We start from the raw sequence: 19,699 nt of genomic DNA, 5'->3' as shown, positions 1-19,699 counted from the left end.
GTTACAAGAGGAAGTACAGCTGTAGTGTATTATTTATTAAATTATATTTTAAGATTCTTTGGTGTGAACAAATCAAAATTGACCCTTTTGCCAATATTAATTCCCCATTGGTGCATCTCACAGTGCAGTCTTTTCCAGGGACAGGTCCAGTTCCTCAGGGAAGTAAATAACTCAGTGATTTACTGATAAAGCCGCCCAGTATATATATCACCCATGTCTCATACATCACTGTCACAGGCAGCAGCTTGCCTTGCTAAGTGTTTCTGTGTTGCTCTTTTTGGACTTCTTTCTCCTGTAATGAGTTTATCCTACAAAATCCACATAATTCTGCCCAAGCTTATATGAGTGGATTTGGTCTAAAAATGTAATTCTATTAAACTGAACACAATGGCTGTCTTTGTGAGTTTGTAGTTGGCTTATCATTGAAAAAAAATGTTAATAAGTGTCAGTTACTGTGCTGTGGATTGTCATGCATTTCAGGAAGGTCCTCTCAATACCTTAGAACCTTTTAAAGCTTATGCTCTGATAAGACATTTCCAAAGTCAAGGGGCACTACTTACATCTTAAAGGTTAGGAATAAAGCATGGTTAATCTATGGCTATAGTGTCCTGGGTTTAGTTTTAAATCACGACATATAGCTAAACTGCTAAATAAAAAAGGGCCAGAGATTTCAAACACGTAAACTGCTCCAGTTTTGAGACTACCCCCTTGAAAAACAACATGTGCTGGCTACAGTTGCTTGCCATCTTGTTAGTAGCTCTTGCAGCAAAAGTTATGATCAGGTTCATAGAGATTTCCAGATTATTTATAGTTCAGAATGCTTCAAAGAAATGTTGCCCTAAATTTGAGAGGGATTACAATTGCTGATCTCAGCAATAAGGCTGAGATTCGTAACACCTGAAGGCACTACACTGACCTACAGCAAGAGCAATCTAATCAAAATCCAAGATCTGAGCCTACTTTTCAGGAATTCTACCCTCTGAAAACAGTAAGAATGAAGGGAGAGTGTTTTCTAGTTAATTGAATGCATTCAGTATTCTTGATTCATTGAATCCAGGATTGGTAATTTGTCTGTATCCCACCTAACTTCAGGTATTCCCTTAAAGTGACTGAACTGTGAGTATATTCAGAGGCTTTTTATACTGTCACTGGGGAGACAAGCCCCTCTGGGAGGCAATTCAGATAATCTGAGTATGTGCTTAGTCCTGGTTTATGGCTGTGGAGCGCTGGAATAAATGCCTCTGTATCTGTATTGCCTAAATCAATTTGGATTTGTTTTTACACCCCCAAGGGACAGTGCTGGTAATCTAGGAGGGGTGGTACAAAAGCATGGTTCAGACCCTGAGTCTTTTTGATTAAACCCATCAAGCATACTAACTAACCCGTGTTGTGTTTACCTGAGTTTGCCTCTTGCTATCTCATATAGTATTTCTTACAATTTGAAGAGGGAAAGATTTACTTTTACTCTATAGTAGCTCTTTTACACTGCCTTCCCCAACCCTTGAGGAACTCCCTAACAAAAAAACCACTCGATAGTTCTCCTCAGGTGCCTAAATCTTAGTGTTACCTTATATCTTTGATGCCAGGTGCTTTGGCACCTCTAGGTTTCTTTACATTCAGAGCCATAAAGTGTTAGTGAAAGCTAGAAAACCATGCTGAGTGCGGTGCCCCACTTGTCCATCACACTGAAATGCCAGCATGTTCCTTAGATGTATTTTGGGCTCCAGGGTTTGAGGTCCCCCCAGACATCTCCTTTGAAGGCACTAGCTGCGAGCAATATCTTCTGTGGTCAGTTGGTGACATTTGAGCTTGGACTAAAGGTTGCTCCTTGGCCTCATTTTTGTTAGCAGTATAAACAATATACACTTAGTTACTTAGGAACATGCAACATTATACATACACAGAATTTAGGTTTTCCCCTGCCCAGCCCTGCTAAGTATGTTGAGAATGGAAACCCTTTATCAATGCCTTCATCAATGGTCTTTCTTTACTGGGGGACATTTAGCATGTCACTGACCTCACATATGCTGTGCTGGCTAAAAGCCACTGAGTTGAACCATGTAGACCTTCAGCAGAGTAAAATCCCCATGAAGCTGGTATCATCATCAAGGAAACAGAACATTTAGTGGGGAATATATTTGTCCTTAAGTTGGCATTTAAGCTGCTCATAAGAAGGAAATGCCTGGTTTGTTTTTTTTTTTTTATTTTTAAAAGGTAATTGTCTTTTTAAAGCAATGATTGCCACAGTGTGGTAGACATTTTCCTAGTGTAGCTTGTGTTCTGGAGGTTATTATTACACTGTTTGAGACCCATTTATGGTGGTTTCTCTTGCTCAGGGTCTCTTTCCCCATGGATGGTTTCATTGATGTCAAAATGAAATAAGGTGCAAGTGAGAGCTAACACAGCACTATTTGGCTCTGGTCAGAAACTTTTGATTCTACAGATTTTGCTGTCTAAAACCAATGATGCCTCTAAATCAACAATAACAATAACAACAAGAAAGGAAGCAAAACGGATTTTGATAAAGAGAGAGCTTTCAGTCTTCATTAAAAACAAAAAAAAAAAAAAAAGAAAATGTAAAAAGCCCCAGACAGTTTCAACTGAGTGGGTGAGTACAGCTTGGTGTTAGATGTAAGCTGATACTGGAAATGTGTTTGGAAGGACAAACAGAAGGGCACATCTCTTCAAATAGAAAAATGAGCTAAAGATGAGGGGCTTTTTTTTAAATGATATTTTAAAAACAGAATCTAGAGATGCATTAAAAATATGTTTGTAGTTTGAGGTCATATAAATTCCATTCTTAAATATCTCTTAAAATATATTTTATTCTAGGTATGTATCTTTCGGACAGGAATTCTCTTTGCAGCATATTTTTCTTTAAAGGGTTTTGCATTTCTGCATAAAAAGCTTATTAATTATTTGTAACTGCTTGTCATCATATTCCGATAATAGAGGCCTGGTTAAGGATAATAACTACCACATCCCTATTTTGGGTCATATAGATAATATATATGTGTATATATACATATATACATACACGATTCCTGGTGCAATATTACCCAAAGCATCTCCTTTCTCCCTGTACACAGGACCAAAAGTGCAGGCACATCATTTATTGATAAGACAAAAAGAATGTAATGAAATTATCAATGTTCTTGAATTAATTATGAACATGATTAAGAAAGCTAAAATCTCAGGAGCCAGGATCTCATTACCCATTCAGTCTTAGGGATTGCTTTCATTCAGCAAGGCAAAAAGGCTTTGAGCAGTCCCACAATTGCCTTAGTCTCATTTATTTGTCGTAGTATTAAGGTTTATTTGTTTTCTGGTTTGCACTTCTTCTGAAATGATTTCTCTTAGTTTATTCGTTTAACAAAATGTTCCTTCCTGTGCCACAGAAGAAGGTGCCTATAAGGCCTACATAGGTTCTTCAGTCTGCAAACCTCCCTTTGAGAGCATTTCTTTCAACTCACATTGCTGGAGCTCCTAAATATCTTTCAAGGTAAGTCTGAGAATGTAGCCAAAAAAGTTCTTTCAGATTTATGTCTGCAGCAGTACTAGATGCAGTACTGTCTGATTCCCATTCAGCTCGGAGCCTTAATGACATCATTATTACGCTGTCTGAACCAGATTTAACTTGGAGCCTGCACTATATTGTTGCTTATCATCCTTCCTATGTGGGAGATTCAGTATTACTTTGTTTAAAAAATAATAATGAGCAGGTGATGGTGTTGCAGAGTTTCATATACTAAACTTTCAAAAACTGGAGAGACTGAAACAGCATTGGATACATGCAAGCATGTCTATTTTAAATTATTTCTGAGTCTAAAAATGATAGTTGGGTGATGCTTTTCTTACACAATTGTCTGAATGAGAAGTGTGATGTGCAGCTGACTTTACATACATAATGCACTCTATTACTTAACAATTTTTAATTTCCCTCTTTACAAGGCCCTTCTGAATTTGTTGTTATTGCAGGATTTGCACCCAAATGCATGTCTGACTGATGGGGCATACTGATTAAATTCTGCCAGTATCCCTGCAGAAATAAGGCACTTACAATCTTTAAAAACAGAAATAAAATCTTGTTAGCTCAAGAAGCAGAGGTCTATCAGACTGCAGGGTTTTTGGTGGTGTGTTGGTTTTTGTTTTTTTTTTCCTTTTTTTTCTTCTATTAATAGATGCTTGATATGCCTTTTTTTTTAACATTTCTGGGTTTTATGCTCAAAAGAAGAGAGGAATCTGTAGTCCTATATTTGGTACAAGCTATTATCTACCAGAATAGACCAAGGACATCAAGAGCATGTTTTAGATTTAAATAAGTGCTGTCTGTGACAAATGAGAAAGATTGATTCCAGTTGTTTTCTCTATAATGCTTTGATATAGTATTTTACTGCCTTTCCTAATCTCAGTTAATAAATATAAACAAAATGCAAAGCAATTAATTTGCTCAGAGTATGTACATCACCTAAATGGGACAATCAGACTGAAAAAATAATGCCTTCCTCCCTCTTGGTAACCTTGAAATGTAGGATTACATTTATAGCCTGGAACAAAAAGCATGTACAGACATTACTGTTCATCTGTTCCTGTAGGTCTGCAGACCTAACAAATGGCAGTGTGTTTAAACAAATAAATTTAGAGGAACTTTTCTTAAAACTGACATGTGAAAGTCATTCATACTACTGGCATATACATCCCATGGTAATTAGAAAACGGTATTCCTTGGTGTTTTTTTTTAAGATTTGGGGATATAGGTTCTTTACATTTATGTCTAAATGAAAAGTTTTATCCTCAATATGTTTCTCTCTGTCTGCTTCAAGATTTCATATTTTATTTAAAAAATGACTATTGAAGATAATTTGACATGCTTTTAAAAACTAGACCTCATTGCTCTGGGCCTGGTTTTAGCTTTCATTTGGATGGCAACTTTGCTAAGTGTTAAAGCCATATATGATATAAAGAACATAAATTCTATTCCTGAATCAGATAGAAGAAAAAAAGAATTTTTCTCCTTTTTTTTTTAAGGTACTGAAGGTAAAGCTTTTTAGTTTTATATTTTTCTGAAGAACTGAAAATATCTCTGCATGTTTTGAAATTTCTCCCCATAAAAGCCTTAAAAAACAATATTTTGTAGATGCAAGAAATTGATCAAGTTTTGGAGCGGCTTACAGTTTCATCAAGAGAGAGATGTTCAGCAGCATATTTTTATGTGCCATATCTCCTTTTAGAACTTGGATATTTTCTGATGCTCAAGCAAAATAGTTTGGAGATTCAAATTTATTATCTAGTAAGAAATACATAACTACCAATAAAGGCAGGAGTAAATAAATAGTTTGTCACCTGTATGGGATGAACCTTGAAAATAAACCCATTTCTTTAAACAATATTATCATAAGAAAATACACTGTTTTGTTTTATTAATGTTGCAATATATTTCTAATACAAAATTCATGCTGATTTTGTTATCTCAGAGAGTTCACGTTTGCATAAAGTACTGTGAAAGCACTTACTGAACTAAAATTACACAGTTTAATAGGAAATGTTTAAATCAAAGAATCAGTAAAAGTGTAACCTTTTGCATTTGGGAAGAATACTAAGCTGCACTAATTAAAATAGTTCAAATGTGTAAGAATTTTCATTTGGTCTGTGAGCCTTTCTAATGAAGACAGAAGCAGATATACTGACTTTTTTGCATTTGTTTAACCTATCCAAATTTTTTCTTGGTTTCTGGCAGGGGAATGGATTTAGACTGAAGGTGGGAAAGTACGTGCATAGTTACGGTCACCAGAGAAAGGTGATGGAAGGATTATAGGGTCAGGCTCTAAACAGCTCTGAGGAATTTAGGATGAGAAACAAGCTGCTTATGTACAAGAATCTGATTTTCTTCTTATTATTATTCAGAGGAATAGTCCAGAAATAAAGGCAATATCTCCAAAATAAGTCACGAGGGAATCCAAGAAGTTCGAGATCCTCAAATTACACATGCTGATTATATGTCACTTCGATCCCCATTAACTCATAAGACACACGGGACTGACTGTTGCAATCAATAATTTAGCTCAAACTGACTTTGGAAAGAGCAGCATCAGGCCCAAGATAATTATGAAGGTGACCATTTAGTATACAAATGCTTGAGATGAAGTTAGTAGTGAGGGGGTGTTGTCAGTGCGTATTGTTGATGTGCTCTTCTAATCTTTTCGAAGTGCCGTGTTTATCTGGTGGGCCTCTCCTGGCTGGGAGCTGGTTGACATTTCACAGCTATGTCAAACTGAGTGCAGTAGGTTTTGTTGTCTTTCTAAGCACTAATCAAAAAGTAATGCTTACAGACCTCTGTTATCTAATTACTGGTAAATTAGCAAATTGGCATTTAAATAAATTGCCTTTGAAATGTTTAAAAACTGTATTTAAACCCTTTATTTCCTATTTCATATGAAAAAATATAAATAATGTGTTTAATGATTTTTTATTTAAACTTGGAAGGGACTCTCCATAGATATAAAGTAATAGAAAACACTAAAAAATCTAAGTAGCTGTAGCTTGCTAAACTCCTGATTGAAAAATTAATATTTTCATCTTACTTTTGGAAGTTCAAGGAAAGTTACATTTTCCACTGCAAAGAACAAAAAACATCTTCATAAGTAAATAAAATCTGAAGACTGTCTTTCAATAAGTGTCTTGCCAGAAAATGTCAGTATTTAGATACTGACTTTTTGATAAAAGTAGATTTTCAGACAAAATGACAGCAGGCTGAATTTAGACAGGCTCAGTTAAAGTCCTCCTGGATGTAGTGTCCTAGTTTAATTGAAATCAGTATTTTCAAGATTATTAAATTTTAATATTGCAAAGTATTGTGTCTTTGCAGAGTAACAAGCTTTTAATACAAAGAACATTTTTTGGGTTTGTTTTTTTTTTTTTTTTGGTTTACAACACTGTGGTGTTTCCTTCTCACTTCTGCTGCTGCTGCTGCTGCTGCTGCTCAGATTCAATGCATATCACATCCAATAGCACAGAAACAGCTTGTGTTTCTTCCAGTAGAAATAATTTTGTGAGGAAGTCAGCTTAGTTCTGAACGGGTTAAACAGAACTACCTGCTTTAGATTGATTTAAATCAGTAATGGATCTGCTCATAAAGCTGCTGTTACTAGATATTACACTTCTATCTTAGTCCTTTGATAGCCCTGATAAGAAGTGCTTACCACAGAGGATGCTCCTAAAGGACAGATATTGTTTCCTGTACCTCAGGGAGTAAAACGCCATACTGCTGGATCAGGAACTTTTACTAACAGCAAGTAAATTCAGGCCTTATCAAGTTACAGCACAAACTGCACTCATGTTTTATTATTCTCATTAGAGATTTAAGGACTAATTCCAGTTGTTAGCACTTAGCAGTTTAATGATTTCCATAGATAAGAGTTAAGATTCTTCTGGGGGATTTTTTTATTTGCTAAAGCTTGCAAAATATAACATGGTAATGCACTTACTTTGATGTAATACAACTGGATTTCCTAAATGTTTTTAAGGGATAGATTTTTAAAAATTTAATAACTGAATTTTTCAACCCAAAAATACATTCCTTTTCAATCCAATAAGGGGTTTAGAGCTAAAAAAAAAAAGCGAATTTTGCCTTGAAAATAGTATGATAACAAGATTTTTAGTCCTTGAGATTTTCAATGCATTACTAATGCTTTCAATTACATGCAGATCAACAAAGGTAAGTTAAGAATTTCAGCATGCAGAAAATTAATTAGACCAACTTATTACAAACCTTTCTTTACAAGCAATGATGTCAATATGGTTTTGAGTCAGGAAAGAAGGAATTTCCTACTGAAATTACATATTCAGAGAGATAGTAAGTCTTAAATTTTCCATTCATTAATTTCTCACGAGATCCATGAAGACATGAAATTGAATTATGTGAAACAAATAATGATATATTTGTATTAGGTCTGTGAAGGTAATGTTGTCAGAGGAATGTGTTTTCACATGATATGTTGACTGGAAACTGAATCTGGGGCTTCATTACCTCAGCTTTCTAAGTTTAACTTGATTTGAGAAACTAAGATTTGGGAACTTGCAGGTGGATTTCAGAGCTGTCAGTGACACTAATCCCAGCTATAGTTATGGCAAACACATTTGCTTCCAAACCTCTGATGCATCTGGTTGGCTTTTGGAACTTAAACACTGGTTCCCCAATGACTTGTCAGTCTTTGTGTCTCCAAGTTATTCTCTCAGGTTGCAGACATTGCAGATACTGCAGACTTAGTTAGAATGACCTTGCATCTTAGGAAGTTCAGTTTGAGTAATTAAGTCTACTTATCTAAATAATTAATATCATTTACTATAATCAACATGGATACAGTAATCATAATTTTCAGTCCTCACATGATATAAAATTTTGGTATACGTTCTTACAGTTATTGCACTCTGTAGGGGCACTTTTCCATTTGATGCTTTTTTATGTTTTCTCTGTAAGTCATTGGATATATCCCATTTGAAATGTTTTCCTTGATAATATTACCTCATAAAGGCAGGCCCTTTAAGAGCATAGCAGCTAATCAATAATGATTGTTGTTAGTAATGATTATTGATTAGCTATGACATTGCATTTGAAAGACGTTTTTCATGGAGTAGCAATACCAGGAATAAAAGGATAAATTCCATTGACTCAGAGACATGTTTCCAGAAAAGCTTTTAAATAAGTGTATTTAAATACTGTTTTTAAGTTGGGCTATGCAATAGCTAGTTTGTTGTGTAGTTTGCTTTTTATAACAGGTGAGGCTTGCTGTTGGTACATTTTGCTTTCATGCAAGGTAGTTTTCCTCTGGTATTTTCCTTTTAAAGTTAGAGGTTGTACTTCTTGCAGTCATGTTACTGGGTGTAATCCTCCCCAGTATAAAAAATAAATTTATTATGAGTCTCTCCCACTAGATATCTTGGAAAACTTACATATGGCTGTTCTGTATCCAAAATGCTGTTCAGTAGATTTTCCAAAGCACCCAGGTAACAGCTGGCGCAGGCCATGTGCCAGCCTTGACAGCCCATATGCTCTCTTTAGTGCTGTAATTATCTCAACACAAAACTCTGATAACCCAGTCTACAGGGTCCAGTTTCACTAGGTTAAATTGACTCAGTGGCTTTGTTACTAAGTTCCTTTGCCACAATAAGAACTTCATCAAGACTTTAAGTATTGTGGCAGGCTTGGAAAACCAATATGACTGCTAGTTTCAAGACAGGTGTCTTATTAACCCTAGGAGACTGTAGGTTTCAGTTCATTATAGTGGCACCCAGCAGCACTACTACAGTTAAAGGTCTGTCATTGCTTCCATTATACGCCCTCCTCTTTCAGAAGAGTTTCTGATTCCTTTGGTTTAGCCTGCTTTGGGCTATACTTTGGCATATGACTCCTCAGCCTGGAGGCATTTTATTTCTCTTTCAAGAAAATTTGATCAAAATTGCTTTAGTTGTGATTTTATTTTTTTTTTTTTTTACAATTAGAAAAAAAAAATAACACTTAGTTTTTATACTGCTTCCAGCTTGAAAATGTTATAAATAATTTTATGTCTAAAATAAACACTTTGAGTATCATGATTTGTGCAAGCTTATTAGGTCAAAAAAGAACATAAATAGAATAAATTGTATTCCACATTGTGAGCAACAGGAAGGAAATTGAGTGAAGGTCAATACTGCAACTATTTTTTTTCTTCAATGGCTCTTTATGTACTAGAGGAGGGTAGAATCAGAGAGCTATAGAATCAACTAGATTGGAAAAGACCTTTTAGATCAAGTCTAACCTTTACCCCAGGACTGCCAAGACCACCACTAAACCGTGTCACTGAGGGCCTCATCTATACAGTTTTTGAACGCTTCCAGGGATGATGATTCCACCACTTCCTTTGGCAACCTGTTCCAATGCCTGAGTACTCAGTTCAGTGAAGAAACTGTTCCTAACATCCAGTGCAAGCCTCCCCTGTCACAGCCTGAGGCCGTTACCTCTTGTCCTATCGCTTGTTACCTGGGAGAAGTGACAAACACCTACCTCACTATAACCTCTTTTCAGGTACCTGTAGAAAGCATGAGGTCCCCCTGGGGCTTCTCTTCTTCAGACTAAACAGCCCCAGTTCCCTCAGCTGTTCCTTTTAAGGCTGGTGCTCTAGACACTCCATCAGCTTCATTGCTCTTCTCTGGACCCACTCCAGCACCTCAATGTCTTTCATGTAGTCAGGAGCCCACAGCTGACCACAGGATTTGAGGTGCAGCCTCACCAGTGCTGAGTACAGGGGGACGATCACTTCCCTGGACCTGCTGGCCACACTATTACTGATACAGGCCAGGTATGTTCAGTTGTGTGAGTTTATCCAAAGTTTTGTCTGATACCTTTTCAATGCCTCAGCCAAAGTGCAGTGAAGAGAAAATGGTAGATCTATGATTTATGTCTGACTTGTGTGGTACTGGCATTGGTTCAATTCCTTGTGGACAGGTACTCATGTTACTACTGGATGCTTAGGTAATCCCCATGTAGTGGCTGATGCACATGGGTCTCATGCAAAACTGAAAGGAGTCAATGAAAACTTTTGATTAGGATTTTGTTATTGAAAGAGATGGGGGAGTGAGCATGAGGAAAGCTGTTGCCTGTGTAGCGCAAGGCTAGGCCAAAAACTGCTTGTTTTGTTTATTCAGAGCCCTTATTGATTCTCCCAGGGTGAAGAATCTTCTTCTTTACATGGGTAAGGTAAATTACAGTTCATTGTTTGGCGGATGTTAGCTGTCTTCAGCCATCTGCTTGGCAAGCCGACCTTTTCCATTAGTGCAGGATGTATGGGGCACCTTTTAAAGCTCTGAAGAGTGTTTGCTACCAGTTGCTGAAATAAGATGGTTGCAATTTGGATGAACGGACTCCAGTTTCACTCTGCTGGAAAAGAAACAAGGACACTCGTTATCTAGCTGTCTCCTGCAGGTAGTCAGGCAACTAAAGTCATCATTTATATGTTGTCAGGAGTACTCACCAAATTTATTGACTTTCACATTATTCTCTGCAAATAAGTTCTAGCTGCTCTCTTCATATTATAATTAAAACGGCAAGGACTTTAATCATTTATGAAATTTTAAACTACATACCGAATATAAATGTATCAGTCAATGTGATAGAATGAATTAAATTCATCATTGTCAAATAAATGTATAAAAGATGAAATATCTTTCATCCCACATCATTATCCAATAAAAAGTCCGTTTTCCATGTCTGGTAGCATGTGGTTTGTATCATCTTTAAGACATTTCCAGGAAATGAAAGACTTTCAAGATATCTTTAAAAAGTGCATATTTCAAAGAAGATTATGTTTTTAGTAACAGTCAGCTTATACTGTAATCTTATACTGAAATCTGACCATAGAAGGAAGCACTTGCCCTTCATTGTACTGGGAGGTGTGTCAGCTATCTCACAGGTTGAGTAGACCTTTTCTTTTATTACCTAATGAAGACATCTTTAACAGTCCTATGTCTTCTAAGTACTAAGGGACTGCTGTTCATTGCCTTTTGCTCCGCTGTTCCTCTGAAGCTGTGTCTCCCTGTGGAAACTGTGAAGCTGTTGCAAGTACAGGACATGTTTGGCTTGAGCGAGGCTCCAGCAGCATTGAAGGAAAAGAGGTCCTAGCACGGAATCTCCCACCTAGTCATAGTGCTGTGACACTGGGCAAAATGTCCTTCTCTGAGGGAAGCCTCTTCTGCTTTCTATTGATTTTATGTGGCCCTGAGATTTCGAAGTGAGTTGAGAGATCATTCCACGAGCTCATCCTTTCTTCAAGAGAAATCAATCTGGCAAAAAAAATCTAGCAAAATCTCACTAGCTCGACTTCTTTAACTCTATCTTGTCTTATGGAGCTATCCCTGTAGGAAACCTCATCCAGCTTCTAATTGCCCTTCCATGTTTTCTCAAAAACAGCTGAAGACCAAACACAGGAAAACTCTTGCAAAAGACATGACTGATACCTCTCCTTTTTGAAACTGCACTTTTCTGGGACATTTTCATTCTCAACATCTTTTATCCATTGTTTTTCTTGGAATCAGTTTACTGTTCTGTATCTGACTCCTATAAACTCCTGTAAGTGCTGCCTGTCTTCTCTGTTTTCCCAGTGAGTCCTTCAAATTGTTTTGTCATTATGGATAAACAATTGGTTAATTTCACTCTTACAAACCAAAGCAGCAGTTCTGGAGTCTTGTCCTAAAAAGTGTATAAATAACGGATAACGGAGAGCATCTCTCCACAGCAGCATCCTTCAATGGATGGACAGTTCTCTTGGGGAGATGGAGTGTGGCAGGGTCATTTTTTCAGTCAATTGCTTTCAGATTAAAGCTTTTGCATGCTAGACAACCATATTTATAGAGGAACTCATGCTGTATAGATCACTGAACAATTATCAGATGGTGTATTTTGGACTCCTGCTTGAAATCCTCCAGATGCAAAAATGATTCTGCAGAGGGGGCTGGATCCAGCCTCAAATCGTTACCGACACAGACTGTATTCAAATCACTGACCTACAATTTATTCTGAGTTGACAAATACTTAAATTAATGAAGCAATCATTGTCTTGAACACCAACAATATATTCTGAATTCATAGTTAATATGCCAGTAGAAAGAAATTAAGAAAATAGAATATATTTAATGTTTCTCATTTGTGGTAGATACATCACCTTCCTTTTTTTTTACATGTAGCATAAATTACACACTTTTCACTGTATGCATTATTTGTATAGCATTTGGCCATGTATCAGGATGAAATACAGTGCTCTAATTAGCTCCTTCCAAGTAGTTACAGTTACCCCAGGCTGGTGATCACCCATATTAAAGCAAATGTGGCCCTGGCGATTGTTTGTACATGCAATTGGACAGCCACAGTAAAAATCTTTCTAAGGCTTTCACGTGGCTCACAGCCACAGTATGAACAGTAATTGAGATAGTTCACAGGGATCAGGCAGTTTGCTTGTTATTGGTGAAGCACGCATCATGAAAGAAGACATTTGAGGTTTAATGGTATCTTTCTAATAGCTTTATGATAGAGTTCCTTTATGCTGAAGGATTTTATTAGGTTGGAAATATAATTTTCATGAGGTCTCAAAATAAAAAAAAGTAGAAGTAAAGTACATTTGCTAAACCCTTTCAGTTCTTTTTCTCTTGCCTCCCAGTATTGTTTCAAAGACTAGAAGGTGATGTTCTATTCCTTGGTGTGCTGTTTAAAGTCAAGAGCAGCAATATTTAGCACATGCTTGGGCAGCCGTGTTTGAAATCCATGCTTCCTCTCTCTGGTGTTCTGATGTGCCTTTAGGGGATGCTTGCCTGTTTGTAGTTTGTTTTCTTTTGTTTAAGGTTTCAGCTACTGCATTGACTAATGATTATATAGCAGTAAACTCTCATCCCTGCTAAATTCAGAGGTAATGCCTCAAAAGCATTTTTCCCCTGTGTGACATAAAACAATAAAAGAACTAGACAATCCCCTTTTGAGGAAGAATAATCCTTTGTTTAAAGAAAAAAAAAAAAGAAAAAAGCAAGCATCTTCTTGATGCCAGAGGGTGTAGAATTCAAATCAAAGATTAAGCTAATTGATAAAAATAAAACAAATGTCTCACAGTATAATCTTCTTTAGGCAAAGCTAATGTATTTTTGCATTAACAAGTCTCCAGTATTAATCACCCATGCTGTTTTAGTATTATATTGCACTTGGTTTTGAACTGTGCAATATCTATCCAATACAGAAATAACATTGGACATACTGAATCTGAATTTAATCTCAGATATACTGAATCTGAATTTAGTCTCGCTTATAACTCTAAAGTAAATTTCTTTCCTTCAATAATGTCACCTCTGTAGAGAACTGATGGGGCCTTGAAATTCAGAGATGAACCAAGTCATTGCTGGTAGAATTTACCCATATGTATTTCCTATATTTAGTATCATAAATGAGAAGTATGGATTTATAATTTTAATGAGGTTTTGGAAGAATCCGTGCGTATTCTTACTGAGGCATTCATTTCTCCATTCAGCTGTCTTACAGAAGAATTTACAAAAAAGTTCCAAATGTTTTGATGAGTCAATAACATGAAGAAAATTAAAAAAAGAGAAAGAAAAGATACCTACTTGCTGCTTAATTGAGTACTGCCAATGCTGTCTGAGCCTTTCTATAATGTGTGACAAATTCAGCACTGCCAGTGCAGGGCAGTTGTTTGCCTAAAATATTAACAGCTAACTATAAGAGAGAAGTTAGTTTGATTTGGAAGAAAAGCTTACAGCTCACAAGAGAAAGCATGACATGGTTAAACGGATTTCAGCCAGTCTGCAATTATTATGTTTCTAATAGACTTTTTTTTTTCATTAATAAATGTTTCAGAGCAATAATTATCCATAGCTTCTCTTTTATCTAAGTCATGCCAAAGCTATCAGAGGCAAGTTTTACATTTAGCTTTCAGTAGGTTTTTTAATTTTCTTTGTGTTTCTATTTATCTTTTTTTTTCCTTTTGCCTGCATTTCTGGGCTTGCAGTCAATTACTAGCATAAAACTGAAGGGACAATTAGCCCCTGATGCAAATTCTATTGCTGACGTGTAAATAAATACAGAATAATTATAGACTAGATATCCAGGACTGCAGTCTGTCACACCTTTCTTATTCAACTTGACTTGTGGAAGTGTCATCATGCTACTGTGGTAAACATGCACCCTAATAAAAACTAGACAGTTGCTGTTTTCAGACTGGAGCTTTAGCACTAGTCTGCTCTTTTGCAATTGATAATGTCCTGAGTCGACAATAAACACAAATACAGTGGGTGGGTTGAGTCATGAAAATTTGAGCCATTGCATGAATCTAATCCAACAGACAGACCAGAAACCAGTCAGAATTGGGCACCAAAAGCAGATGTTCCCAGTTTGGGCATCATTTGCAGACTTGTTCACAGAGAAAGAAAATTAAGTACTTCAGACACAGGTGCAAAATTATGACACTGCTACGGGCAAGAGCAGTGTGTGCAGCCTGAAACCACAGCTTCCCCTGACCGTTTTCAGCATATAAACCCTACTCTCAATGGGAGCACTTGTGTCAGGACCACTGAGAAAAATGGATGAGTGTTGCAAACACCTTCTGCTGTTTGTTGCTCTCTAGGTGCATCACCCAGATTGACACAAACATGCAAGAATGACCATAAAGTCATGCCTGATGTCCATTAGTCTAACGCTTTGTGGGGAGACTGAGGTCTATGAAGATATTCATATTTATAAAAATTAAGGATCAAAGCTGCCACTACATTTTCTCTGCAATGAGTTTTTAACATTTTGGAGGTTTGTCCTTTTGTGAAACCACTTACTCCACAAAGGTATAAAATATAGCACTTAATGGAGATAGTACATTTACTCAAGTGCATTAGACAGTTCTTCCTTCTCCTTCTCTTCCTGCTTGATTGGCAGCCAGAGATCCTAGAGCTAACGCTATAGGAGATGTTGTTTATAGTCGAAGCAGCGGGATCTGGCACCAGAGAGGACTCCACAGGCACTTGTATTGACGGTGGCTTTGCAGTTGCCTCTGGGTCTTTCATGCGGCTGGGCTGATGAATGCTATCTGGGCAGCTATATGCTCTTGGAAACCATTTCTTTTTCCACTGACATTTTAAATGGCTGTGGTGATTAACTGTTTGTATGCAGAGAATTTTGAATCCTGCACCACAGTAAGTCTCTGCAGAGGCTGCTGGGACATGGTGTGGATCTATATTTCTCTTTTCTTCCTAAAATCCTTTTCCCATCTTGGTGCAAACATTTGTTTAGCACTGCATTTGTGCATGTTTTCAGTGCTTCAACTCAAAGGGAGGAAATCTGAGGCTTTGGATATAGCGTGATGTGAGGTTTCAGTCATGGCTTCAGGTTGCCTCCACTAAAATAGCTCAGGGTGTCCATTCTGCACATCTCAAGATGATAAAAAATTTGTAGTAGGAGACCATCCAGGAAGTTGGTTGCACCTTTTGCAGTCCAACAAGTAAAGTCATGGATAGGCCCCCAGGCTTCTCTCTCAGCTTCTGCTTGGCTCTTGCTACATGCACAGCTGAGTAAGGGGGAGAAAAGGGTGGTTCACTGGCCCATAGTGGTCTGTCAAAATGGCTGGAACATGCTGATTCTTAGTGTTTTTGGAGATTGCCTGCACATTCAAGCACATGCATTGTCTTAGATAAAAAACATAAGGGATACACACGTTTGGAAGAAACAAATCCCATACCCAGAGGTTTTATTAAGCTACAGAGTGGTGGGAATTTCAGCCTGTGTTGTACTTTTGATCTCAAATGAATGTTTTTCTCTGCTTAAATGTTAATATAGCTATAATTTTGTGTAAGATCAAGGATCATATGTGTTAAATAAGATTGTCAGTAGATTGCCAGTAATGTAATGTCATATGAAAACAAATGGTTTGCTCTTCAATAGAGAAAAATCTGTTTTTTTTTGTGATGGCGTTTTAAAACATTAATTCAATAATTTATCTTTTCAGGTCTGTAAAAGAAAAATGACCAATTCTACCCCACAGATTTTTTTTTTTTTTTTTTTAGAATAAGTATTTAGCAGAGGGAAAAATGCTGGATTTTTGCCTGCTGGATTTTACGTTTATGTGGGAGGAAATTTTAGCGCAATATTTAGCCATATTTCCTGTCTTTTCCCAAGAACCAAGACTCAGAAACAAGTATTTAGTCTTCAAGAGTGTAGAGATTTTCTTACACAAATGTAAGTTTTGTTTTGAAAGTATATTATTTTATGTTTTAGTGTTAACTTATTTAACAGTAAAAATAAATTATAGTTAATATTTTTTACCTTGATTTCTGGGGCTTTTTAAAATTGAAAATGTTTTTATACAAAGTAAAATATTTGAGTTCTCAAATCCAAAAATCAAGCCGGTTAAAACATGAGGTTTATATTTCATGACATGTCAGGTGTCTCTGAAACTTTGGACAAACTCTATGTGAATGTTGAGGTAATGCTTTTGAAGCTGAGATCACACAAGATATGCAGAACATGGTTTAATTAGGAATGGTTTGTAGGCTTAAATCATGTCAAAAGGTTCCGTAAAACAGACTCTGTTCTTGTCAGTGATAGAGGCACTATCACTGGTTTGATGGTTTATGGCAAGTATCCTGAAATCTTCCTGTGGACCTGCTGCTATCCTTCCATTTCACTGGAAACCAAATCTGTTTCATCTTGGTTACAAGTGGTATAATGGAAAGAAAGGGAGAGAAAAACATTGGCAGGCAAATGCATTAAGAAGAAAATACAGGAAAAACGCATTTAATTATATATATGTATTTCCTCCATACAGAATCACATTTTACTAGGGCAGATCACTTTGAGCTGAGTATGAGCAGACTTAAATGTGTCCAAAGTGTGTGCTGTGTACTGATCTATAAAGGGAAGACCAGAGATTTGCAGGATACAGATTTATTTTGCAAATATAGTAGCAATTTATCTTGCTGGCATTTTGCTAAGTTCCCTCAGCATTATTCTTTCTAAAGAGCATTTCCTTTCAAACTGAGCAGCTTCTCCACCTCTTAAGTATTATGATGACATTTAACAGCAACAAAACAACTAACAATCTGGGGGGGTTTTAGTTAGGTTTTGTTAGGACCCTTTTGCAAAGTCTGCTGGATCATTAAAACTTCAGTATGTTGGATAAGGCTTCTTGCCTCAGTTGTAAAAGAACTCCTGCTAGCTTCAGTAGAAATTCTGCCTGAGGAAAGTCTTCGGCATTGGCTTAATTATGTAATAAAACTCAGACAATACCTGATACCAAAACATCAACAGTTTGACTCCCATCAAAGAACTGTAGGAGAGAATAAGCTTGCTGAAAAAGTTCATGAAACAGTGAAAGTGTATTGGTTCCAATGATGTTTTGAAAAATAGTAGGAATTATTTAACTTTCAAAAAAAGTAAGTAAAGTCTACATATATTCTTTATTTTTTGTTAATTTTCAAACTTAACATTTGTTTTAAAAGATGTTATATTTTATATTTTACTGTTAATTTAGATTGCATTGTAATTTCTTAATATCTTTATATTTTACTTTGCTATTTCAATTGTTTTTTAATAATATTAACTGTATAAAATGATGCTTTTATTATGCTTTGCAAAACATAAATTGACAAAACTTGTACTATTTCCCACCCCTCTCATAGTGGAAATTCCTGTGAAAATCAAATCTCAATCTTCTGGTTTGAAACTTTATTTTTAAACTGCTAAGTTTAAGTTTAGTTAACTTCAAGGTAAGTGTAAGCTTTTAAATTTAAAGTTCAGAGTTTCAATCAGGTGTATTTTTATCTGAGATATGATGTCAATCCACCTAGACAGTGTCATCTATCATGGAAGAGGAGACAGAAAAAGTACAAAGATTTCTGGCCATTTCTTCAGCTGTCTGAGACATAATAAATAGCTCTTCTTATTTATATACTCTTTTGACTTTGTCTTTACTTTTTCTTTGGAGGTAACAGAGTCTAAGTCTAAGCAGACTTCCACCATCCATCCAAACTATGACTTGATTTTAAGCGTAACCCTTTCTATTGAGGAAGCCAAGGTGAATTTTATTTTCTGTACTACTGAGTATTTTGTTGATATAACCCATTTAAAGGTGATGGATATTTGCAAACTTTTATATGTTTTTATCAGTTTCTACTGAATTAAGTTCAAGGATTTCTCCTTGTTGGCAAATTTTTACTTTTTAGTAAAAAAATCCCAGATTCACAGAATCAAATAATTGCTGAAGTTGGAAGGGACCTCTGGAATTCATCTGGTTCAACACCCCCTGCTCAAGCTGGGTGCCCAGGACCATGTCTGGACAACTTTTAAATATCTCCCAAGGTGGAGACTCCACAACCTGCCTGGACAACTGTGCCCATGCTCAGTCATCCTCACAGTAAAAAAATGTGTTCCCTGATGTTCAGAGGGGACCTCCTGTGTTTCAGTTTTGCCCATTTCATTTGCTTCTGTCACTGGACACCACTGAAAAGAGCCTGGCTCTGTCCTACTTGCACCTTCTCTTCAGGTGTTTGTATATGCCCTGAGCCTTCTCTGCTCTGGGCTGGACAGTCCCAGCTCTCACAGCCTGCTGTCATATGTGAGATATTCAGTCCCTTCATCACGCTCGTTGGTCCCCTACTGAATTCTCTCCAGTATGTCTCTCCTCTACTGAGGAGCCCAGATCTGAACACAACACTCCAGGTATGGTCCCACCAGTGCTGAATGAAGGGGCAGGATCTGCTGGTAATACTTTTTCTGATTCAGCCAAGGATACCGTTTACTTTCTTTGCAGCAGGGGCACATCGCTGGCTCATGTTCAACCTGCTGTCCATGAGGATGTCCAGGTCCTTTTTCTGCTAGCAGCTTTCCAGCAGCTATATCCTACATGATATTGATAGATAGGTAATAATTATTTTTTTTTTGGTGGAAATACATTGTTTCCAAAGGCACACTAAACCACAAAATATTAGGCTTGCAGCTCTTAGTGAGTTCCTTGCAAAACTAACGTTAAGCACATATCTTCCTTCTTTCATTTGAAGATGTTATTCAGCTGTGAAGCAGTTCAATTCTCCTAATTTTCAAAATGAAGGAAAAAATATTAGAGAATATGAGTAGCCTCAAAATCTGGAAAAGAAAAAAATCTCAAACAGTAGAACATCATAGAAAGGTCAG

Source organism: Pezoporus flaviventris, unplaced genomic scaffold (assembly GCF_033815535.1).
Source record: "Pezoporus flaviventris isolate CSIRO_AGI_PZ_B2104156 unplaced genomic scaffold, CSIRO_AGI_Pfla_v1 ptg000003l, whole genome shotgun sequence".
Classification (NCBI taxonomy): Eukaryota; Metazoa; Chordata; class Aves; order Psittaciformes; family Psittacidae; genus Pezoporus; species Pezoporus flaviventris.
This window is presented reverse-complemented; position numbering follows the sequence as displayed.